This window comes from Canis lupus, chromosome 5 (assembly GCF_048164855.1).
Source record: "Canis lupus baileyi chromosome 5, mCanLup2.hap1, whole genome shotgun sequence".
NCBI classification, from domain to species: domain Eukaryota; kingdom Metazoa; phylum Chordata; class Mammalia; order Carnivora; family Canidae; genus Canis; species Canis lupus.
Window position 1 is genome coordinate 25,589,551 of NC_132842.1, and position 25,302 is coordinate 25,614,852.

At 40.5% G+C, this 25,302-nt stretch overlaps 1 long non-coding RNA gene across 2 annotated transcripts in view; it reads left to right on the top strand.

The window, feature by feature from the left end:
- Window positions 1–228: 228 nt before the first annotated feature.
- The window catches only part of LOC140633389 (uncharacterized), a 48,201-nt gene continuing 23,127 nt past the window's right edge, over window positions 229–25,302 (top strand). For both annotated transcript variants that reach the window (XR_012030990.1, XR_012030992.1), the window contains exon 1: window positions 229–294. This is a non-coding gene — a long non-coding RNA (uncharacterized lncRNA). The remainder of the gene's footprint in view (window positions 295–25,302) is intronic.

Below are 25,302 nucleotides of genomic sequence, written 5' to 3' on the forward strand. Positions count from 1 at the left end.
ATTTTCTTGCATGAGAAGAAAAGAGCTCTGGCGTGGGGAAGGGGCAGAGGCTGGAGCCAGAAAAGAAAGAGGAGGGGGTGAGTGTAGGGGCTCCCCAGGGTTCTCTCTGCACGCCCGGGGGAGGGGGGGTGGTGGGGGGCCTGGAGCAGCTTGGCCTGGGAGCAGGGGTGTGGGCGTGGCTTGTGGTGGCCCCGCCCAGTCTCCGCCCCCATCCCAGAGTGCAGTGCGCGGGAGTTTCCCAGGGTTCCTCGCGGCTCCTCAGGTCCGTCCCGCGCTTCAGGATGGCGTCGGCAGGTGAGTCCTTCTGCTCCTTCCTGTCCTCCCGCCCCGCAGTGTATCCGCGGCCTGTTGGTTGCATTCGTCAGCCGCCTGTGCCCTGGTGGGCGCCGTGGCCGCGGGCATGAGCCAGCCTTGCGCACCTGCGCGCCGGGATGTTGTCAGGGGAGCCACGGAACGACGCATGCGCAGTTTTCCTGGCCTCGGGGTCTCCGGCGGACACCTGGGTCGCCTGTAGTACGGAAACAGTGACGCCCGCTCCCTGGGTGGCTCGGGATGCAGTGAGCTCGCGTATACAGACGGTGCCAGCAGGGTGCAGCGCCTGGCACGCAGCAGCCCGCCCTCCCGCCTCCCTGCAGGCTCCCCGGGCAGGGAAGGGCCCCCGTGGAGCTTCCAGGTGAGAAGCCCCTGGGGGCTCTAAGTCTTGGGGATCATTGCCTCCTGGCCTGCCCTCCAGCTGCCGAGTGCAGGGCGTCAGTGTCTGAGTCAGGCTGGCCAGCGAGGCATCTGCGGAGCCGGGAGCCCTTGCCTGCCGCGGAGACCTTAAGACGGCAGGTGCAGCCCAGCAGGTGCAGCCCGGCAGGTGCAGCCCCAGCGGAGGAGCAGGTCCCGGTGCCCCGCCCCGGGCTGGGCCCAGGTCCTGGCAATCGGCGACGCTCGCACGTGTCCAGCAGGCGGCCCGGCCCGCACAGCCGCTCGCTGTGACCCCGTGGGCTTTCGGGGTCACACTGCAGCAGATGCCTGTCCTTGGCCGGGGCAGTTAGCCCGCAAGTGGAAAGTCGGCAGGAAGCCAACAAAGCCTTCACGTAGGGAGGGGCGTGATTGATGCACCTGGGTGGCTCGGTTTTCAGCCGCAGGGGAGGGCAGGCAGCTTGATTGGAGGAGGTAAGACCACCTGGGCGCCTCAGCTGGGCCAGGTGGGAATAGAAGGCGTCCTCGCTCCAGGTAGGAGATGTGGTGGTGGTGGTTTTGCAGCAGTTACTTTGACATGGGCAGAAAGGAAAAATAATAAACAAATAAACAATAAATAAGTAAGTAAGTTAAGTAAGTTAGTTCTTTCTTACCAAGAAGTGTGCATGTTCAGACATTCTGGCCCCGAACGCGTCCTGGACCCCACTTCCGAGTGGAGCTCAGGGGCGTACTTCAGAAGGAATGGGATAAGGATGTGAAGGGCATGAGGGTTAGGGTGAGGATTTCTGAGTATAATAAGGACTGAGAATGCAGATGCACAGGCTTGTGAATTTAGCGGTGGAGGATTTTCCTGCAGCAGGTAGCCGTTTCCGACGTAGTTTCACGGGTGAGCGTGCAGCTTGGCAACCCTCCGGCCGGCATTCGGGGAGGGAGAAGCAACTAAAAGCTTCCCACCTGGTGGAAATCCCAGGCCTTCTGTCATCAAGTGGGGAGAGGAGGAAGGCTGAAGGAGCAAACGGGATTTTGGACGGGATGGAGCCTCGAGGTGGCACAGCCTGGCTTTCCTGGAGTCCCCACATGGATCTCCTCTTGGGAAGGGGAGAGAGAAAACCCCGTCTGGCATCTTTGTCAGTACAGGCCCTTCTCCCTCCTGTTGATGCTCTCAGAGCATGAGCCCAGTCATTCCTGTAACTAACCCTGATGGCTACGCATTACATCTCCCAGAGCTGTTTCTGTCCCCGGCCTCCTGAGGTCAAGTCCAGGAGAGATTTGAACCTGACACGAACCCATTTAATTACCCATATCCCCTCCCAGAATGTGCTTCTACTCTTCCTGTGTCTCAAGGATACCTGCTACTGCCTTTGACCTTCTTGTCCCGCATGCCTAATGTCGTCCTTTCTTCCCCCCCTTTTTGCCAGTGCCTAGACTTTCTGTAAATGTCACACCTGATAGTTTGCTATATTTAAAGTATCTTTAAACCCGTTTTCCTTTTCTTTAGTGTGACTGCTCCTGTCTTCTCTGTTTAGCCAAACTATTACAATATCCTTGAGCCTAGGTGGTTTTGTTTTGTTTTGTTTCTAGGATTGATTTGTTTGTGAGGGAGAGTACGTGCTTGAGTGGAGGGAGGGGGGAGGGAGAGAACCCCAAGTGGACCCCATGCTGAGCATAGAGCCCGATGTGGGGCTTGATCCCACGACTCCGGGATCATGACCTGAGCTGAAACCAAGAGTTGAACCGTACCTGACTATGTCACCCAGGTGCCCCTAACTGTGTCATAATTACATACATCCCATCCGACTAGTTTGTAATCTTCCCTTAGAGAGACAGGAGCCCCAGAACACTGATGGGTTAGTTTCTGTACCAGTGTTTCCCAAAGTGTGTCTTAGAACATTGGCTCTGCTGGATGTTAATCAACATTTATAAAGTGCTCATGGTGTTATAAATACTTTGCACGTAGGTAGGCATAGTTTATTACCGTGTCCATTTTGTCGATGAAGAAAATACTAGCTGCTAAATGGCAGAGCCGTCCAGGGTTCAAACACAGGTGGTATTGTCTTCTCCATCAGGCTGCAGGTATATTGCCTCTTAGGTTAATAGGAATTATGTGATAAAATTTTTCAAGAATGAATGCCCAATTTAATAAACACTGGGTTGAACCAAGGTAAATAGGTGGATCTTTGCTGCAGAGTACAGAGACTTCTAAGGGCTCTTTGTATGTTCATGGACATTGTGCATTGGAAACAGGAGCATAGAGTTAACTGCATTCCTTACACCTTCTTGGCTACCAAAGAAGGTGTAAGGTGTATTTTTTCCCCATAGGTTATTTTGCAGGTCAATGTGGAAAATAATTTGGAAAACATTGCTTTAAGACCAGTGTTTTCAAGTTCATACCTCATTGTAATTAATAAATTATCCAAATTTTAAACTGGTCACTTGTATATGTGTGTGTTATATATTTATCACATTCTCTGTTCCCCCACCCTCAGTTTCATTTAGATATAATTGACATAGATCACTTACAAGTGAATAGCATCCTATTATATGTTGCGAAATAATGACCGGAGTCGGTTTAGTTAGCATCCGTCATTTCATTTATATATAATAAAAAGTTAAAAAAAAAAAATCTTTTCTTTGTAATGAGAACTCAGGATTTACTCTCTTAAGTTTCCTGTATATTATACAGCAGTGCTAGCTCTAGTCATCATTTTGTACATTACATCCTTAGTATTTATTTACCTTATAACTGGAAGTTTGTATCTTTTGAGCACCTTCCTCCAATTCCCCCAGTCCCTACCCCCAACCCTCCCACCTCTTCTAACCACAAATCTAGTCTCTTTTTCTATCACTTTTTGTTTTGTTTTTTTGATTCTACACATAAATGAGATCATGCAGTATTTGACTGACTGACTTCACTTAGCATAATGTCCTCAAGGTCACAAAGGGCAGGATTTCATAGTTTCTAAAAAATTATATATGCATACCACAACTTGCTTATCCATTCCTCTATCGATGGATGCTTAGGTTATTTCCATGTCTTACCCCTTATAAATAATGCTGCTGTGAACATAAGGATACAGCTATCTTTTTGAGTTAGTGTTTTCCTTTTCTTTGTATCTACAATTGACCTTTGAACAATGCAGGAGTTAGGGGTGCCAGTCCCCACCACAGTAAAAAGCCTGTATAAGTTTTGACTCCCCCCCTGCCCCAGACTTAAATACTACTAACCTGCTGACCAGAAGCCTTACTGATAACAGAAACAGTTAACATATATTTTGCATGTTATTTGCATTGTATACTGTATTTTTATAATACAGTAAGCTAGAGAACAAACGTTAAGGATATCATAAGAGAAGATATATTTACAATACTGTATGTATACTTAGCGAAAAAATTCAGATATAAGTGGCTTCATGTTGTTCAAGAGGCAACTGTATTCCCAGAGGTGGAATTACTGGATCAAAGAGTAGTTTGGCTCTGGGAAACGAACAAGGGGTAGTGGAAAAGGAGGTGGACGGGGGGTTGGGGTGACTGGGTGACCAGCCCTGAGGGGGGCACTTGACGGGATGAGCACTGGGTGATATGCTATATGTTGGCAAATTGAACTCCAATAAAAAATAAAATAAAAACATAACAAAACAAAACAAAATCTCTAATGCCAGTATAAAATCTGAAAAAAAAAAAAAACCCACAAAAAAACAAAAAACAAGAGTAGTTCGGTTTTTAATTTTTTTTGGATTCTCCATGCTGTTTTCTATAGTGGCTGTACTAGTTTTCAGACCCAAGTGCTCCCAAGTACTCTGCACAAGAGTTCCCTTTGTTCCACATCCTCATTATCTGTTGTGTTTTTGATGATGGACATTCAAACAGATGTGAGGTGATATCATAGTTTTGATTTGCATTTCCCTAATGGTGGTGATGTTGAGCATCTTTTCATGTACTTCTTGGCTATTTGTATATCACCTTTGGGAAAACGTCTATTCTGTTGCCCATTTTTTTTCTTTTTACTTAAAAAGGATAGTTGAAGGATAGTTGACATATAATACTAGTTCCAGGTGTACAACGTAATGATTCAGCAATTATAAACATTATGAAATGCTTGCCACTGTCACCATATGAAGTTATTATATTATTGAATATGCACACACACACACTACATCTTACGCTATACTTTTAATCTCCATGATATATTTATTTTATAAGTGGAAGTTTATACCTCTTAATCCCCTTTGTCCATTTTGCCTGTCTTCCTGCCCTCTTCTCTGTGGTAACCACCAAATTGTTCAATATGTTTATGGCTCTCTTTCTATATTTTTGTGGTTTGTTTTATAGATTCCACATAAAAAAGTGAAATCATATGGTATTTGCCAGTCTGACTGCCTTCACTTAGCCCAGTACCCTCTAGATCCATCCGTGTTGTTGTAAATGGCAAGATTTCATTCTTTTTTATGGCTGGGTAATATTCCTTTGCATATGTATACACCACATCTTCTTTATCCATTCATTTATTCATGATCACTCGGGTTCCTTCCGTATCTTGGCTATTGTAAAGAATGCTGCAGTAAACATAGGGGTGCATCTGTCTTTTCGAATTAGTGTTTACATTTTCTTTGGGTAAATACACAGAAGTGGAATTATTGGATCCTGTGGTATTTTTAATTTTTTGAGGAACTTCTATCCTGTTTTCCATAGTGATTGCACCAGTTTATATTCCCACCAACAGTACACGAAGGTTTTCTTTGCTCCACAAACCCACCAACAATTTATTTCTTGTCTTTTTGATACTACTCATTCTTTCCTACTCATTCTTACTGGTGTCAGGAGGTATCTCATTGTTTTATATTTGCATTTCAGTTACGATGAATGATGTTGAGCATCTTTTCATGTATCTGCTGGCGATCTATATGTTTTCTTTGGGAAAATGTCTGCTCAGGTCTTCTGCCCATTTTGCAGATTTTTTTTTGTTTGTTTGGCCTTGAGTTGTATAAGTTCTTTTGTATATTTTGAATATTAACCCATTGTTGGACATATCATTTACAAATACCTTCTTCCATTCAGTAGGCTACCTTTTCATTTTGTTCATGGTTTCCTACACTGTGCAAAACCTTTTTATTTTGTGATAGTCCTAATAGTTTATTTTTACTTTCATTTACCTTTTCCTTAGGACACACATATCCATAAATATGTTGCTTAGGCTGACGTCCAAGAGATGACTGGCTGTGTCTTCTTTTAGAAGTTTTATGGTTTCAGATCTCACATTTACGTCTTTAATACATTTTCAGTTTATTTTTGTGAATGGTATAAGAAAGTGGTCCATTCTTTTACATGTAGCCATCCTGTTTTCTTAACACCATTTATCAAAAAAGGTGGTCTTTTGTTTTCTTGATATATCTGCCTGTTTTCATGCCAATACTATACTGTTTGGCTTACTGCTGCTTTGTAGCGTAACTTGAAACGTGGGATTGTCCTGTCTCCAGCTTTATTCTTCTTTCGCAAGATTGCTTTGGCTATTTGATGTCTTTTGTGGTTCTAAGTGAATTTTAGGATTATTTGTCCTACTTCTGTAAAAAATGCTATTGCTATTTTGATAGGGATTGCGTTGAATCTGTAGATTGCTTTGGGTAGTATGGACATTTTAATGATATCAATTCCTCCAAGCCACAAACATTGTATGTCTTTCTGTTTGAGTCATCTTCAGTTTCTTTCATTAGTGTCTTAAGTTTTCAGAGTATAGGTGTTTCACCTCCATGGTTAAGTTTATTCCTAGGTATTTAATTTTATTGGTGCAATTTTTTTTTAAGATTTAAAAAAATTATTCATGAGAGAGAGAGAGAGGGGCAGAGACAGAGACACAGGCAGAGGGAGAAGCAGGCTCCATGCAGGGAGCCCAACATGGGACTCGATCTTGGGATTCCAGGATCACGCCCTTGGCCAAAGGCAGGCGCTAAACCACTGAGCCACCCGGGGATCCCCCTTATCGGTGCAATTGTAAATGGGATTGTTTTCTTAATTTCGCTTTCTGCTATTGCATTAGTAGCGTATAGGAATGCAACAATTTCTGTATATTTGGTATCCTGCAAATTTACTAAATTCATTTATTCTAATTTTTTGGTGGAGTCTTTTTTTTTTTAATTTTTATTTATTTATGATAGTCACAGAGAGAGAGAGAGGCAGAGACACAGGCAGAGGGAGAAGCAGGCTCCATGCACCGGGAGCCCGACGTGGGATTCGATCCCGGGACTCCAGGATCGCGCCCTGGGCCAAAGGCAGGCGCCAAACCGCTGCGCCACCCAGGGATCCCTTGTGGAGTCTTTAATGGTCTTTCTATCTAGTATGTTATCTGCAAGTAGTGACAGTTTTACTTTTTCCTTACCAATTTGGTTGCCTTTTATTTCTTGTTTGAATGCTGCAGCCAGGACTTCTAGCACTATGTCGGATAAAAGTGGTGCGAGTGGACATCCGTCTTGTTCCTGATCTTAGAGGAAGCACTTTTAGGGTTTCACCAATGAGTATATGCTATTAGCTGTGGGTTTATATTTAAAGATTTTATTTATTTATTCCAGAGAGACAGAGAGAGAGAGAGAGAGAGGCTCCATGCAGGGAGCCTGATATGGGACTCAATCCCAGGACTCCAGGATCACGCCCTGGGCCGAAGGCAGGTGCTAAACTGCTGAGCCACCCAGGGATCCCTAGCTGTGGGTTTTTATATAGTGCCTTTTATTACATTGAGATATGTTCTCTCTAAACCCACCATTGAGGGTTTTTATCAAGAATGGATGTTGAAAAAAAAAAAAAAAGAATGGATGTTGTAGTTTTCCAAATGCTTTTTCTATGATTTTTATCCTTTCTCTTGTTAATGTGATATATCATATTGATTTGCAAATATTGAACCACCCTTGCATCCCTGGAATAAATCTCACTTGGTGGTGAGTGATCCTTTTAATGTACATTGTTGAATACTGTGCATCTATGTTCATCAGGGATATTGGGTTGTGGTTTTCTTTTTTTGTCATGTCTTTGTCTGGTTTTGGTATTCAGAGTAATGCTGGCCTCATAGAATAAATTTGGAAGTTTTCCTTTCCATTTTATTTTATTTTATTTTATTTTATTTTATTTTATTTTATTTTATTTTATTTTATTTTATTTTATTTTATTTTTTGTAATAGTTTGAGAAGAGTAGGTATTAATTTTCTTTCAGCATTTGGTAGAATTCACCTCTGAAGCTATCTGGTCCTGGACTTTGGTTTGTTGGAAGGTTTTTCTTTTTTTTAAAGATTTATTTATTTATTCATGAGAGACACAGAGGCAGAGACACAGGCAGAGGGAGAAGCAGGCTCCTTGACGGGAGCCCATGTGGGACTTGATCCTGGATCCTAGGATCACGCCCTGAGCCAAAGAAAGAAGCTCAACCGCTGAGCCACCCAGATGTCCCTGTTGGGAGTTTTTTGATTACCTATTCAATGTTGTTAACTAATAATTGGTCTGTTCAGATTTTGTATTTCTTCTTGATTCAGTCTTGGAAGATTGTATGTTTGTAGGAATTTAACCATTTCTTGTAGATTGTCCAATTTGTTGGCATATCCTATTTTTTTTTTTTTTAGCATTATAACTCTTTGCTTTTTTGTGGTCAGTTGTTATTTATCTTCCTTCATTTCTGATTTGAGAAATATTTGAGTACTGTCTCATTTTTTTCTTGGTAAGTCTGGGTAAAGGTTAGGTAAAAAAAAAAAAAAGTTATTTTTCAAAGAAGCAGCTCTTGGTTTCACTGATCTTTTCCATTGTCTTCTCAGTCTCTATTTCATTAATTCCTGCTCTGATCTTTATTATTTCCTTCCTTCTACTGACTTTGGGCCTTGTTTGTTCTTTTTTTAGTTCCTTTGTAAGGTTAGATTCTTTGATATTTTTCTCGTTTCCTGGGGTGGGCCTGTATCACTATAAACTTCCCTCTTAGAACTATTTTCACTGTGTCTCAAAGATTGTGGATTGTTGGTGTTTTCATGTATTTTTTAAAATTTTCTCTTGATTTTTTTTTTGTTGTTGTTGACTCATTGGTTGTTAGCATGTTGTTTAGCCTTGATGTGTTTATGTTTCTTTCCATTTTTTTCTTGTAATTTATTTCTAGTTTCATACCTTTGTGGTCAGAAAGATGCCTAATTTGGTTTCAGTCTTTTTTTTTTTTAAGATTTTATTTATTTGAGAGAGAAAGAATACATGCAAGCAGCAGGAAGGGGCAGAGAGAGAGGGAGAGAGAGAATCCCAAGTATACTCTGCACTGAGTGTGGAGCTTGATGTGAAGCTCAATCCCATTACACCGAAATCATGACCTGAGCCAAAACCAAGAGTTGGACACTCAACTGACTGAGCCACCCAGGTGTCTTCTTAACTGCGTTGAAACTTGTTTTGTGGCCTAGCATGTGATCTGCCATGGAGACTGTTCTATGTATACTTGGAAACAATATGTGTTCTGCTGTTTTTGGATGGAATGTTTGTTTGTATCTGTTAGTACCAGCTGGTCTAATGTGTTGTTCAAAAACATTGTCTCCTTGCTGATTTTCTGTTTGAATGATCTAGCCATTGATGTAAAGTGGGGTATTAAGTCCTCTACTATTCCTATATTACTGTCAGTTTCTTTTTATGCCTTTTAATATTTGCTTTATGTATTTAGATGCTATGTTGGATGCATATTTACAATTATTATATACTCTTCTTGGGTTGATACTTTAATCATTATTTAATACTCCTTTTTGTCTCTTGCTAGTCTTTCATCAGAGTCTATTTTGTCTGATATAAGTATTGCTACCCTGGCTTTTTCCTGCTTCCATTTGCATGGAATGATTTTTTTTTTCCCCTTTCTTTCACTTTCAATCTGCATGTGTCTTTGGGTCTGAAGTGAGTCTCCTGTAGGCAGCATACAGATGCATCTTGTTTTTTATCCATTCAGTCACCCTTTTTGGAGCATTTAGTCCATTTACATTTAAAGTAACTATTGATAGGTATACACTTATTTGCCATTCTTTAAATTGTTTTCTGGTTCTTTTTGTGGTTTTTCTCTGTTCTTCTCTTTCTCTCTTCCCTTGTCATTTGATGGCTTGCTTTAGTATTATGTGTGGATTCCTTTCTCTTTATTTTTTGTGTATCTACTGCAGGTTTTTGATTTTTGGTTGCCATTGAGTTCATATATAACATCCTATGTATATAGCAGTCTATATTAAGTTGATGGTCACTTAAGTTCAGATCCATTCTAAAAGCACTAAATTTTGCTCTCTGCTCTACATTTTATGTATATGATGTCATATTTTACATCTTTTTATTTTGTGTATCCCTCCACCAATTTTTATATATAAAATTGCGTTTACTGTTTTTGTGTTTTAATCTACATACTGGTTTTATAAGTAATTCACTATGTTTACAGAATGTTTGCTTTTAGCTGTGAATTTTTTTCCTTCCTTAATCTTCTTCTAATTATGACTTTTCTACTTGAAAAATTCCTAAATATGTCTTGTAAGTCTGGTTTGTCAATTTTATTAACTTTTATTTATCTAGAAAACTCTGTCTTTCCAATTCCCAATGATAGTCTTTCTGGGTAGATTTTTCTTGGTTGTAGTTTTTTGTTTTTGATTTTTTCTCTCAGCACTTTGAATGTATCATGTCATTCCCTTTTGGCTTATAAAGTTTCTGCTGAAAAAATGAGCGAATAATCTTATGGGTTTTCCTCATATGTAACTGTTTTATTTTTTCTTGCTGCTTTTAAAATTCTTTCTTTATAATTACCTTTTGTGATTTTAATTATGTGTCTTAGTATGGAACTCCTTGGGTTCATCTTGTTTGGAGCCTTTTGTGCTTCCTGGACATGAACGTCTGTTTCCTACTCCAGGTTAGGGAAGTTTTCAGGTATTATTTCTTCAAATAAATTTTCTGCCCCCTTCTTTTTTCTTCTGGGACCCTTTTAATGTGATTGTTATTAGCTTGATATTGTCACAGAGGTCCCTTAACCTATCCTAATCTTTAAAATTCCTTTTTTTTTTTTTGCTGTTCAGCTTGGGTGCTTTCTACTACCCTGTCTTGCAGGTTGTTGATCTCTACTTCTGTCTCCTCTGATCTGTTGATTCTCTCTAGTATGTTTTTCATTTCAGTAATTGTATTCTTCAGCTCTGACTGGTTCTTTTTTTATATTATTTATGTCTTTGTTGAAATTTTCACAGAGTTCATCCACTCTTCTCTCAAGTATCTTTATGAACATTATTTTCAACCCTTTATCAGGTATTTTGCATATCTGCATTCTGTTCAGCCTCCCCCCCACCCCCACCTCATGGTTTTTGTCTTGTTCTTTGGTTTGGAACATATTCGTCTGTCTCATTTTGTCTGGCCCTGTGTTTTTTCCTATTTATAGGTAGGTCAGCTCCATCTTCTGGTCTTGACAGCAGTGGCCTTATGTGGGAGGTTTCAGAGTCTTCCCAAACCACTAAAACCAGGTGCTCCTGGGGTGTCCCCTGTGTGAGCTGCGTGTGCCCTCCTGTTGTGGCTGAGCTATGACTGCTGTGGGCCCACTGGTGGGTAGGATTTTTCCCCCTGTGTGGCTAGCTTACAAGCTCTGTCACACTTTCTGCAGGCATGCTAGTGGGCAGGGCTGCCCCTCTGCCTGGCTGTCTGCAGTGATCTGCCCCTATTGCTGTGGGTGTGCTGATGGGCAGTGCCTGCTCCCAGCATAGTTGTGTGAGGGATCTTGTAGCTACAGTGGGGGTGCTGATGGGCAGCATTTATTTCTGGCGCACCTGGCTGAGAGTCCTGGCTGCAGCTAATGCTGGTGTGCTTGTGTGTGGGTGAGCTACCCCACTCCTCAAGGCAGGAATGAATCAGGAGTGGCTTTGGAGGCAACATATTTATCTGGGTCTGCCCACTAGGTGTTGTAGAGTGCTTTGGGCGGGAGGTATCAGTCCTGACTGAGGCTGTCTGGTGTGTGTGGTGGTGTGGGAACCACTTTGGAGGGGCACCTGACTGGGTGATTGTGTGGCAGTCCACAGGGGAATGCTGGGGCCTGGCAAGTGGTGTTAGCAAGGAGCCTGGAGAGCATGAGAACTGGCTCCTGTAAATGTCCAGCTATCTAGGATGAAGGAGGGTAAGAAAAATGGTACCTGCCAACACTTCTGTTCTTAAAGTTCTTGCAGTTCCCTTCCCCTCTGGCATGTCCTAAAATTAGTCAGTAAATCTCCTTTATGTATATAACCTATGCACTTTCCAAATTGCTACTTCTGTGCTGGGTGTACTGCTGAGTGAGACTATATACTGGTTCCTTAAGAGCAGAGACTTGGTTTCCTGTAGCCTTCCAGCTCTCCTGGAGTTAAGCCCTGTTGATTTTTAAAACTCCTGCAGTTTAAACCTACTGATTTTCAAAGTCAAATGGGGATTCAGCTTTTCAGTGTACCTCCCCAGGGTTGGGGGTATCTGAAGGGGGGCTTGATTCCCTTGCTCTTACATGCTTGTGATAACCCTTCCACTTGTGGGTAGCATGGCTGGTGTTTTGGTTCCCGACCATGTTTCGACTTCTCCTGTTCTATTCAAGGTGTATTTCTCTTTATGACCTTAGCTATGGAAGATCTGTTTTGCTGGTCTTCAGGTTGTTTTCAAAGTGAGTGGTAATGCATGTAGTTTTTGCCTCAGTGTGTCTGGGGAGCGACAAGCTCAGGGATCCTCCTATTCTGCAATCTTCCTTCTCTCTTGTCTTTTGCCCTCTTTTAAATTGGATTATTATTATTTTGTTACCGGATTGTATAAGTTACATATTTTGAATATTAAACCCTTATCAAGATACATTCTTTGCAAGTATTTATTCCTATTTTGTAGATTGTCTTTTTACTTTGTTGGTCATTTGTTTTTCTGTGCAGAAACTAAATTTAGAATTTGATGTAGTCTCATTTGTTTATTTTTTATTTTATGGCTGGTGTTTTGGGTGTCGTATTCACAATATTACCAAGATCCATATCAGGGAGCTTTTTCCTTATGTTTTTATGTAGGAATTCTATGGTTTCAGGTTTTACATTTCAGTCTTTAATCCATTTTGAGTTAATTTTTGTAAGTGGTCTAGTTTCATTTTTTTAGACCTAAATATTCAATTTTCCCAGTACCATTTATCTATCTATCTATCTATCTATCTATCTATCTATCTAATCTATCTATCTATCTACTTATTTATTTTTAAAGATTTTATTTATTTATTCCTGAGAAACAGAGATGTAGGCAGAGGGAGAAGCTGATGTGGGACTGAATCCCAGGACCCCAGGATCACGATCTGACACAAAAGCAGACACTCAGCCACTGAGTCACCCAGGTGGCCCAGTGAAGACTTTTAATGCTATATTGAATAGGAGTGGTAGGATGAGCACCCTTCTCTTGTTCCTATATTAGAGGAAATGCTTTCAACCGCTTCACCATGTTAACTGTGGGCTTATTATATATGATGTTTATTATGTTGAATTATGTTCCTTCTGTACCTAGTTTGTTAACAGTTTTTATCATGAACAGCTGTTGAATTTTGTCAGATGCTTTTTCTGCATGTATTGAAATGATCATCTAATTTTTTTCTTTCACTCTCTTAATGTGATAAACCACATCAGTTGATTTACATATGCTGAATCATCCTCACATCTCAGGTGAAAATCCCAGTTGATCATGGTGAGTGATCCTTTTAGTGTGCTTCTGAATTCTTTCTGTTTGCTAGTATTTTATAGAGAATTTTTATATCTATATTTATCAGGGATATTGGTCTGTTGCTTTCTCTTCTGGTAGTGTCCTTTACTGGCTTTGGTATAAAAGTAATGCTGGCCTTGTAATATGCGTTTGGGAGTGTTCCCTCCTCTTATTTTTTGGAAGAGTTTGAGAAGGATTGACACCAAGTCTTTAAGTGTATGGGAAAATTTACCATCTGGTCCTGGACTTTCCTTTTTTTTTTTTTTTTTTTTTGAGGGGACAGATTTTTGATTATTGATACAATCTCTTTACCTAGTAAAGAGATCTGTTCAGGCTCCATATTTCTTCCTGATTCTGTCTTGATACTTTGTATATTTCTCAGAATATTCAGTTTCTTGTAAATTGTCCAGCTTGTTGGTCTATAGTTATTCATAGTAGCCTCTTATGATTCTTTGTATTTCTGTGTTATCACTCGTAATGTCTTCTTTTTCATTTCTGGTTTTGTTAATTTGGGTTCTTTCTCTTTTTTTTCTTGGTTAGTCTACCTGAGATATTGTCCATTTTGCTCATCTTTTCAAAGAACCAACTTTTACTTTTGTTAATCTTTTCTTTTGTTTTCCTGGTGTAGAGTTAGGTTGTTTATTTGGCATCATTCTTCTTGAGGTAGGTGTTTATAGGTATACCTTGGAGATATTACAGGTTTGATCCTAGGCTATCACAATAAAGTGTGTATCTCCATAAAGTTATTCAGATTCATATTTTACTTTCCCAGAGCATATAAAAATTATGTTTACACTATGCTATAGTATATTAAGTGTGCACCAGCATTATGTTTAAAAATACAACTAGAATTTTATCTTATTATTTTAATTAAAACATACTTTATTGATGACAATGCTACCCACCATCTCAGCTTTCAGCAAGTCATAATCTTTTTGCTGTTGGAGAGTTTTGCCTTGACATTGATGGTTGCTGACTGATCAGGGTGGTGGCTGCTAAAGGTTGGGTTGTCTGTGTCTTTCTTTTTTTTTTAAGACTTTATTCATGAGACACACACACACAGGGGGGGGGGGGGCAGAGACACAGGCAGAGGGAGAAGCAGGCCTCCCACAAGGATCCTGATGTGGGACTTGATCCCAGATCCCAGGATCATGCCCTGAACTGAAGGCAGGTGCTTAACCACTGAACCACCCAGGTGTCCCTGTATCTCTTTTTTATTTAATTTTTAAATTTTATTAAAAATTTTAATTCCAGTGTAGGTAACATACAGTGTTATATTAGCTTCAGGTGTACAATATGGTGATTGTACAATTCCATGTATTACTCAGTGCTCATGAGGTAAGTGTACTATTAATCCATTTTACCTATTTCACCTATCCTACCATCTACCTCCCTGCCAGTAACCATCTGTTTGTTCTCTGTAGTTAGGCAGTTTTCTTAAAATAAGACAACAATGAAGTCTGCTGCATTGATGGACTTTTCCTTTCACAAATGATTTCTCCGTAGCGTGCACTACTGTTTGATAGTAGTTTTCCCCAGTGGAATTTCTTTCAAAACTGGAGTCAGTCCTTTCAAACCCTGCCACTGCTTTGTCAACTAAATTTATGTTATATTCTAAATTCTTTGTTGTCATTTCAACATTTTCATAGCATCTGCACCAGGAGTAGATTCTATCTCAAAAAACTACTTTCTTTGCTCATTCATAAGAAGCCACTCCTCATCTGTTAAAATTTTTACCATGAGATTATAGCAATTCAGTCATGCCCTCAGGCTTCTCTTCTAATTTTACTTCTTCTGCTCTTTGTACCACATCTGCAGTAACTTGCTTCACTGACATCTTGGTCCCCTCAAAGTCATCCATGTGGATTGGAATCGACTGCTTCCATATTCCTGTGAATGTTGATATTTTGAACTCTTCTTATGAATCATGAATGTTCTTAATGGCATCTAGAATGGTGAACCCTTTCTAGGAGGTTTTCAACCTCCTAGATCCATCAGAGGAATAACTAGAGTACATATTGCCTTATGAAATGTATTTCTCAAATGATAAGACTTGAAAGTTGAAGTGACTCCTTTGATCCATAGGCTGCAGAATGGCTGTTGTGTTAGCAGGCATGAAAACAACACTAATCTCATTGAACATCTCTATCAGAGCTCTTGGGTGACCAGGTGCATTTTCAATGAGAAGTCATGTTTTGAAAAAAAGTTTTTTTTTCCTGAGCAGTAGGTCTCAACAATGGGCTTAGAATATTCAATAAACCATATTGTAAACAGATGTACTGTCATGCAGACTTTCTTGTTCCATTTATAGAATTTAGGCAGAGTAGATTTAACATAATTCATAAGAGCCCTATGGTTTTTGGAATGGTCAATGACCATTGGCTTCAATTTAAAGTCACAGCTGCATTAGCCTTTAACAAGAGTCAGCCTGTCCTTTAAAGCTTTCAAGCCAGACATGGACTTCTCCTCTCCAGCTATGACACACCTAATGGCATCTTCTTCTAATAGAAGCCTGTCTCATCTACACTTACAATCTATTGTTTAGTACAGGCACTTTCATTAATCATCTCAAGTAGATTTCCTGGATAACTTGCTGCAGCTTCTACATCTGCATTTGCTGCTTCACCTTGCACTTAGATGTTATGGAGATGGTGTCTTCTTTAAACTTCATGAACAAGCCGCTGCTAGCTTCATGCTTTTCTTCTGCAGCTTCCTGACCTCTCTCAGACTTCATGGAATTGAAGAGAATTTGGACCTTGCTCTGGATGAGGCTTTGTCTTGAGGGAATGTTGTGTCTTATTTGATTTTCAATCCAGACCACTAAAATTTTATATCAATGATAAGAGTGTTTTGCTTTCTTATCATTTATGTGTTCATTGGAGTAGCACTTTCAATTTTCTTCAAGAACTTTTACTTTGCATTTATAACTTGGTTAACTGTTTGGCACAAGAGACCCACATTTCAATTTATCTCTACTTTTTACATGCCTTCTTCAGCAAGTGTAATCGTTTCTAGCTTTTGTTTAAAGTGAGAGATACATGATACTTCTTTTCACTTAAACACTTAGAGGGTAGTGTAGGGTTATCAGTGGGCTTTATTTCAACATTGTGCCTCAGAATAGGGAGGCCTGAGACTCAACAGGTTGGTTGAGCCTTGTTGGTGGAACCCCAGAACTCACATAACTTGTATCAATTAAGTGTGCCACCTTGTATGGCTGTTGTTTGTGGTGCCCCAGATCAATTACAGTAGTAACACCAAAGATCACTGATGAGCACAGCAAATATAATAATAAAGAGTTAGAGACTTTGTGAGAATTACCAAAATGCTACACAGAGACATGAAGTGAACAAATGATGTTGGAAAAATGGCACCGACAGACTTGCTTGATGCAGTGTTGCCATAACCTGTCAATTTGTAGAATACCCAGAGCAGCCCCAGTGGCTCAGCAGTTTAGCACTGCCTTCAGCCCAGGCATGATCCTGGAGATCTGGGATTGAGTCCCACGTCAGTTTCCCTGCATAGGGCCTTCCTCCCTCTGCCTGTGTCTCTGCCTCTCTCTCTCTCTCTGTGTCTCTCATGAATAAAATAAAAAGTCTTTAAAAAAAAAATTGTAGAATACCCAGTATCTGTGAGGCACGATAAAATGAAGTGCAATAAGATAAGGTATGCCTATATTACTTTGAACTTCTTTGCTCCATCCAACAATTTCTGTTATGCTGTTTTCATTTTGTTTCTCAAAATAGTTTTTTATTTCTCCTTAATTTCTTCTTTAATCCATGGTTTGTTCAGGAGAGTGTGGTTTAGTTTTTATGTATTTGCGAATTTTCCAGTTTTACTCTAATTATTGAATTCCAGTTCATCTCATTGTGGTCAGAGAAGATGCTTGGTATGATCTCAGTCTTCTTGAATTTGCTTAGACTTGTATTGTAGCTAATATATGGTCTATCCTAGAAATTGGTCCAAGTGTAGTTGAGAAGAATGTGTGTTCTGTTGTTAGATTGAATGTTCTGTTATGTCTGTACAACCATTTGATCTATATCATTGTTTGAATTCACAGTTTATTCTCTGCCTAGGTTATCAATCCATTGTTGAGAATCCAAGTCTTATTGTAGTGCTGTTTATTTCTCCTTTAGCTCTATTAGTTTCTGCTTTATGTATATAGAAACTGATGTTGGGTGCATAGATATTGAAAATTGGTATGGTTTCTTGGTGTATTGATCCCTTTATCATTATATAATGACCTTCTTTTCTCTTTTTATGCCATTTTTAGTTTAAAGTCTATGTTATCTGATATAAGTATAGCTACCCCAGTTTTTGCTTTTGTTTTTGGTTACCATTTGCTTGAAATATTTTTTTCCATGCCTTCACTCTGAGACTGTTTGTCTTTAAGGTGAAAATGAGTCTCTTGTAGGCAGCATATTGTTGGATCTTGTCTTTTTATCCATTCAGCCATTCTATATCTTTTGATTGGAGAGTTTAATCCATTTACATATAGTAAGTATTGATAAGTAAAGACTTACTGTTAGCATTTTGCTAATTGCTTTTTTTTATTGTTTTGTGCATCTATTGTTCCTTATTTCTAACTCTCCTGCCTTTTTTGTGTGTGTGTTTTGATGTCTTCTGGTTATGCTTTGACTTCTCTATCATGTTCTTTGGCGTAATTTCTACAGGTTTTCCCTTGTTAACATGAGGCTTACGTAAAATATCATAAAATTCTGACACCCTATTTTAAACTACCAACAACTTCACCTTCCATATAATTCCTGTATGTTACACTTTTGTTTCTTTTCCCTTTTACATTTTAGATAATTGGTGTTACACTTTACACATTTTTTATATTGTATAACATAATTTTTGGGCTTATGGTTCTTTTTACTGCATTTAATTTTTAAACTAGAGTTGAAAGTGAATTGCATACTACTATTGTATTACAGAATCTAACTTTCAGTGTATACTTACCATTACCAGTGAGTTTTACACTGCCTTGTTATGTTCTCATGATGTTATCTAACATATTTTTGTTTCCACTGGAACAACTTCCTTGGGCATTTCTTATAAGGCAAGTCTAGTGGTGATGAATTTCCTCAGCTTTTGTTTATTTAGGAAAGGCTTTATTCCACCTTAATTTCTGAAGGACAGCTTCACTGGGTTTGACATTCTTAGTTGACAGTTTTTTTTTTTTATTTTAATATTTTGAATATATATCATCCCACTTCTTTTGGCCTAAAAAGTTTCTATCTAGAAATATGTGGATAGTCTTATGGGCATTCCCCAGTATGTATCTTCTCTTTTCTCTTGCTGTTTTAAAAATTCTTTCTTTCTTCTTTGTCTTTTGACAATTTAATCGTAATGTGTTTCTTTGTAGCCCTATAGTAGTTTGCTGTATTATGATTCACCCTTTTTGGAGTCCTTTGGGCTCCTTGGATCTGGAGGTCTTTTTCTGCCAGGTTTGGGAGGTTTTCAGTCATTATTGCTTATATTTTTTCTTTTCATTGTGTACCATAAATCTCATAGGCTTTTATCACTGTTTTCATTCTTTTTAAGTTTTTGTTCCTTTGACTGAATACTTTCAGATGTCCTATTTTTCAGGTCACTGTTTCTTCTGCATAGTCAAATCTCTTTTTAAAGCTTTGTCTCGAATTCTTCAGTGCAGTTACTGTACTAGTTTTAGCTCTAGGATTTATATATATATATATATATATATATATATATATATATATATATATATATATATATATATGGTTTCTCTTTCTTTGTGGAGTCCTCATTTGTTCATGCATTGCTTTCCTAATATTTAGTTTTCTGTGTTTTTGTTGTTCATTAAGCTTCTTTAAGGTGATTATTCTGAATTTTTGACAGTTCATAGATGTCCACTTTTTTTGGGGTCAATTATTAGAACTTTTCTAGTTTCTTTTGGTGGTGTCAAATTTACCAAATTTATATATATATGTGTGTGTGTGTGTATATATATATATATGTGTGTGTGTGTGTATATATATATATGTGTATATATATATATATATATATATATATATATATATATATATATTTTTTTTTTTTTTTTTTCCCCTTGTGTGATCCTTGATTCCTTCCATTGGTATCTGCACATTTGAGTAACTGGTCTCCTCTAAGTGTTTTCAAGTTTGCTTTGGCAGAGGTAGTTTTCACACATTAGCTCAGTTTGGGTTTCTGGACATGTCTGCTGGTGGGATCTGCTCTTAGGATCTATTTTAGGGGGAAAGAGCTGTTTGAGTTCTGAGGTTAGAGTAGGGGTTGGACCATTTGCTAAGACTAGCTGGATAGGACTTTTGGCTTGGTTTCCTGCTGAAGTGAGGATGTAGAATGGGTTCCTTGGTTGCCTAGATTCCTTGGTCAGGTTTACTAGATGGTCTGGACTGGGTACTATACTCAGCAGAAGGTGGGACTGTGAATTTTTGCTCTTTGGGTACCAAGAATGTGCACTGAATATCTTGGTTAGGTAAGCCTACTAGTTTTGCTCTGCAGATGGGGAAAGCCATACATATGCTGTGTTCTGCTCCAGGGCCACTGTAACCAGGGCTTTCAGATGGGCTACATACTTCCTGGTAAGGTTCTCTTGTCAGGCAGATTGAAGGCTGTATTTGGCAATAAGCGGAACTATAAATTAGTTTTCCTGCCCAGGAGAAGCAGCTCCAAGGCCACTCAGGCTCTTTGTGGTCTTGACTCAAGCTGACCTGTGCCCCCGGTTCCTTGGCCAGATAAGACCACTGGCTTTGTTCTGGAGGTAATTAGCTCTGCCCACCTGCCTCCTGGCTTGACCATTGCTGAGTTATGCAGTAGCTTCAAGATGTTCTTGTGGGCTCTTTCTGTCAGATGGGGCTGGGGGCCATACTCTGCAGCATATGATTCAGCTCTCCTGCTTGGGTGGGACTGGGAGGGCAACTCCCAAATTTTCCCTAATAGGCTTTCTGATTGGGAGGCTGCTGGGAGGTATCCTTTACAGTGTGTGAGGCTGACTCACCTCTTCTGCCTGGGCCTAGGTAGACCAGGCTCCAGGGCCAGCAGAACTCATTATTTGAGGACCTGAATCAGGCAGACCCACACCCTGTTGAGTTTCCTGGTCAGACTGTGCCACTTATTTGGTTCTGCAGATGCACAGATCCATTGCTTAGGAATATTACTTGGGCTTTATAGGTAGAAACTTCATCTCCCAAGACCTGAGAACTAGTGGTTGCACATCCTTCCCTGCTTCTCTCTCACAATCAAATTCCCCATGATTGAGCCCCTACAGAATCCCTTGTGTACCTCCTGGGGTAAAAACAGAGTAGGGGCTCCCATGAAAGCCCAGGGGTGTGGTTGAGATCTGTTTTCCCTGGACTCTGTTTTCCCCCTGGAGGAACCATATACTCCGAGTAGATTTCTTGGCATGCTGCTGTGCTGGCCTGGGGGTGTGGCAGTGTCATCAGCATACTTCTCCAACATGGTCTCTCTTGGTGTCTGTCATGCTGGGGGCTGCTTTATCCTTGCCTCTGTGTTCTAGAATTCTCTCTGTGGTGTCTTGTCCATGAATAGCTATTAGTGGTTCTTCTTGGGAGGGGAAGTGAGGTCTAGAACAAGCTAAACAACTTGTGGCCATCTTAGAGATATTCCTGTTTTATTCTTGAACAACAGAGTCCCCAGTATTTCCTTTTTGGTTGTTCTAGACAACTCAAGGGGGCTGCCTTTCACATCTTTCATCCCAGGAACATGGAAGTTGAATTGGAAATCCCTTTTGCTCTGAAGCCTGCTCTGCAGAGGGTGGGACACCAGGGAAGCCTGGCAGATGTCAACAATAGCTTTCTATGTCTGGGCTGAAGTTGCTACTAGGAATAGGGATAGATCTAGCCCTGTAGGAGAGCTGAATGAGGCTCTTGGATGGTGGAGCATACATTCACAGTGGGATGGGAAGGTAGCAGCTGGGTGGAGAGCAAGCTCATGTGCCCTGGAACTACATGTAGATGGATGATGACTGCACTGTTGACTCTGCAGGATGTCTTCTCATGCTGTAGCTGCCATCCCTCATTCTGGCCAAGGCTCTCTCTCCCCTTACCAGTCCCCTCCCAGTCTCATTGTACTCTTTAAGGGGAAGGTTCTCATTTGTTCCAGGTCTCAGTCTTTAGAGATGAAATTAGTGGATGGAACATGTTCTGTAGACTGGTAAGGATGTGCCATAGTTGGCCAGTTTGGACCATGACTCTGGCACATAGAGCTATTTCACTCAGCTCTGCCATTGTAGAGCCTTTGGTTTATTGAAGACTTTAGGGCTAGCTCCTCTGCTCCAATCACCTGTTTTATTTCATTGTCCCCCAGAACACACCTTTAAGCTCTAGTCAGGGAGACACTGTGTCTGATAGCGCTGAGCTCTACCAAGGACTAAACTGTCTGAAAGAGCTGCCATCTCTTTATAGAATTTCAGTACATAATTTCATGTGGGCACCGTGTGATATACTTTCTTGTTGTGCAGAGACAGGTGTTTTGTCTGGACCGTCTATTCTTTCTCACTTGAAGGGTTTCTCCTTACTTGGCACATATGCAAATGATGGCGATTTCCTGGAGGCTGGATCACCCATTACTTCTCTTTGCAGTCCCTCTCCCTCCTAGAGGGCCTCACATATGGTAGCTGCTTAATGTATATCTTTTGCATACATGAATGGTTAACTGATTGTGCACTATTTCTGTGATAGCTATTGACAAGTTGGGATACGTCACTGATTACATTTCCTGGATGTCAGGAGCTAAGTGGCAACAGTAGCGGCATCAACTTTTTGCCTTTTCAAGGCTGTTGTAATGACTTAGTTGTATTGGCTGTGGGCTGGTCCAGGCCCCATCCTGCTCAAAGTACTAACCTGGCAGATTGAACAGTAGGTGCAAATGGGAGTTGACCTGCTGCTCAGGAATGTCTTAGGATCATATGCCTTTATTCATAATTTTTTGAAATTGATTTTCTCCATTCTGTAGCTTTTCTTGTCTCTTAGATGTTAAAAATCTATCTAGGAACAGTCCCTAAATATAAAATGTTTTGGAGAGTGTGCAAAATTTAGCCTAAAAAAAGATGACAGTTTACGAAGGTGGCTTGATCTCATGGTAGGAATGTCCTTTCCATTCAGGACCCAGGGGCTGATTAGCCCTGTGGCAACAAGAGAGAACCTGCATATTTGGGACCCACAGGCAGAAAAGTGTTCTTCTTTCTCCTACCTATGTCCCAGACCTCCCATAGTGGCTCCTGACTTTTGCCAAGAGGCCTCTAGTTTCCACCATCCTCAACCCATACCATAATCTCTCTCCACAGTTATTTCCTGAGTTGTCCATTTAATATGGAATGTTCTTCTCTGGCCCCAGTGAGGCCACCTGTTATATTGATACATCCATCTGTCTATTCACCCACCTACTCTTCTACCCTCCCTCCTCTCTTCCCTCCCTCCTTCCTTCCCACCTTCCATGCGTTCATCCACAGATCCATCCATCTACCTATCTCTCCATCCTTCCATTCAACCACCCATCTCCCTCTCCATCCTTCTATCCCCCCAGCACTTTTGAGCACTATTTGCAGGTACTGTGTGAGGCACTGGGAGTACAGTGATGGATGAGAGACAGGCTGCTCCATCTAGGAGCTCATGTTCTAGGTTCAGGAGACAGACATAAGCAACATGTAAACAGCGCACGAGAAATAGTGAATGTTATGATGCATCGTGGACAGAGAACTATGAGAATATAGAAGAGAAATGAGGAAAGAAGAAAGAAGAAGAGAATGAATCCAAAGGCAATTAATAATTGTCACAAGGCTTAGGTACAGATAAGCCTTTTATCTTAGGTACAGAGTTACCCTCTTCCAAAGCAGTGTTTTAAAAAATCTTTTGTGCATTTAGTAGAAAAATGTTTTTTTCTAAATAAAATTCTGTATGAAACAACCAATAAATAAAACAAGCAAAAGCAGAATGTCTTTGGTTAAATTGGGGGTGGGGTGAAGATGGGGGTGGTGATCTGGAAAGATTTCTGCTTGGCTGCATCCAGACTTCTGAGCCCTGACCTCTGCTCTTCCCTAGGTGGTCAAAGTTGTTTGGATTCTGGTTGTTGCTGAGGACACAGCTTTGCCTTAGAAGTGCATAAAACCTACAGGCCTTTACAGGCAAACCTCTAGGTGATTTTGGCACCCACTTAAGACCCAAACTTGATAGCTGGGCTTTTCTTTTGGGGAAGAGAAATTTATATATAATACTTAGAGTTAGGAAGGGGTGGGTTATAGTGAAGAATCAGTTGCCCCTTTTGAGAATGGAGTTAGTTCTTGGTCCTCATGGCCTAGGGTAGGACTGTGGGTACATTAGCCTATAAGGTATGGTGGGCAAGCTTCTAATGTATAGTTTCTCACAAGGAAAAAAGCCTGTTCTGGGACTTGTTAGTATAGAGATCTCTACTTGAAGAGCTGTGGTATCTGGTTGTGCCTTGTCCATATTTGTCCCAAGAACCCAGGGATAGCTCCGAGGCTCTCTGGGGTTGGCTGAGCCGACCGTGGTAGGAGACAGTAACATACCAGGCCAGCAGAGAGGAGCTGAGCTGACTGTGTCGGTAGGTACTACCACTGCTACTAACTGGTTGACCTTACCGAGTATTTGCAAGTGCGATAGACCCTGCTCTGAGTGTTTTCTGTGTGTTGGCTTAATTAATCCTCATAATAACCCCACGGGAAGATATTGTTTTTACCCCTATTTTGCTGATGATATTAAGGCACAGAGAGGTTACATGGATAATTAGTGGTGGAGCTCAGCCTTAAACTGAGACAGTATGGCTCACCAGAGAAAGCTCTTAAGTGTTTTTGTAGGTTTAACACCAGCTTCATGTTGGAAAGTTCATGCAGTCTCAAAATAGGGGATTTTAAAATGGAGCTTTAACTATAGTTGACCAGTCTTTTAAATTTATATATTTAATATCTCTATATTTGTGTATTTGTTTATTTTTAAAAACATCCTCCAGATGTAGGCAGGTATAAGTTGGTACTAGGCTGCTTTGCTGTCCTATAGAAAAAGGTAAAAAGAAACATAGCCTTCCCTTAAAGCAGTTCCCACCTGACCATCAAGCCTCACTGTGAGCCAGGTCTCCCAGTGTGGAGCCCTTGGGTGGTGAATCAACAGCAGTGGGCAACGAAGGTGGAGAACCACTGAATTGGGACTGAGATGGAGAGGGCATTATACTGTTGTCCACTCTTCCCTGACTGAACCTCAGAGCTCTCCTACCCATTATTGCCTTGGATGTGTTCTCTTAAGAAAGGAAGATGCTTTCTAGCTATGTGACTGATGCTCAAGGCAAGACTATGAAAAAAGTACTGCCTAGGGCACCTCCCTGTAGCCGGCTTTTTAACACTTAAGCCCAGGTCATTTAGAGCAATGGCTCTCAAAATATTATTATTATTATTTTTACTTTTGAAGCAGAATCTCTTTGTCCTAACCCCAAAGTACATGGCTCCAGCAAGCATAGACATCTAGACCCTTTGATTTAACTACTCTTGGCTATTTCTCTGATCCTTCACTTTCACTAGAAGTTGTTTTGTTTTTGTGCCAAATTGAGGAGTAGGATGTTTGGGGTGAGAGGAGGCAGAGACTGGAAGAAGAATTTCAGATTGTGGATTTTCATTAGCTATGCTTTCTCTGTCCCTCATTATCAGGGATTACTAAGATTTGTTTTATAAAGGATTAGGATGTCTGTGCCATTTTGCAAGTCGGAGTTTAGGAGTTTTTCTTAGAATCCAACATTAATCAAGAAAAACAATCTAACATAAAACCCCAAAGCAAAAAAAAAAAACAAAAAAAAAACCCAAGAGAAAGCTCCATTCTGTTCAGACTTAAGGCCTGTAGGAAAATTTTCAAAAGTATTTCTTCAAGGGGCCAAGCAGCAGGACTCCCATTTAAGCTTTGCAGCTGTTGT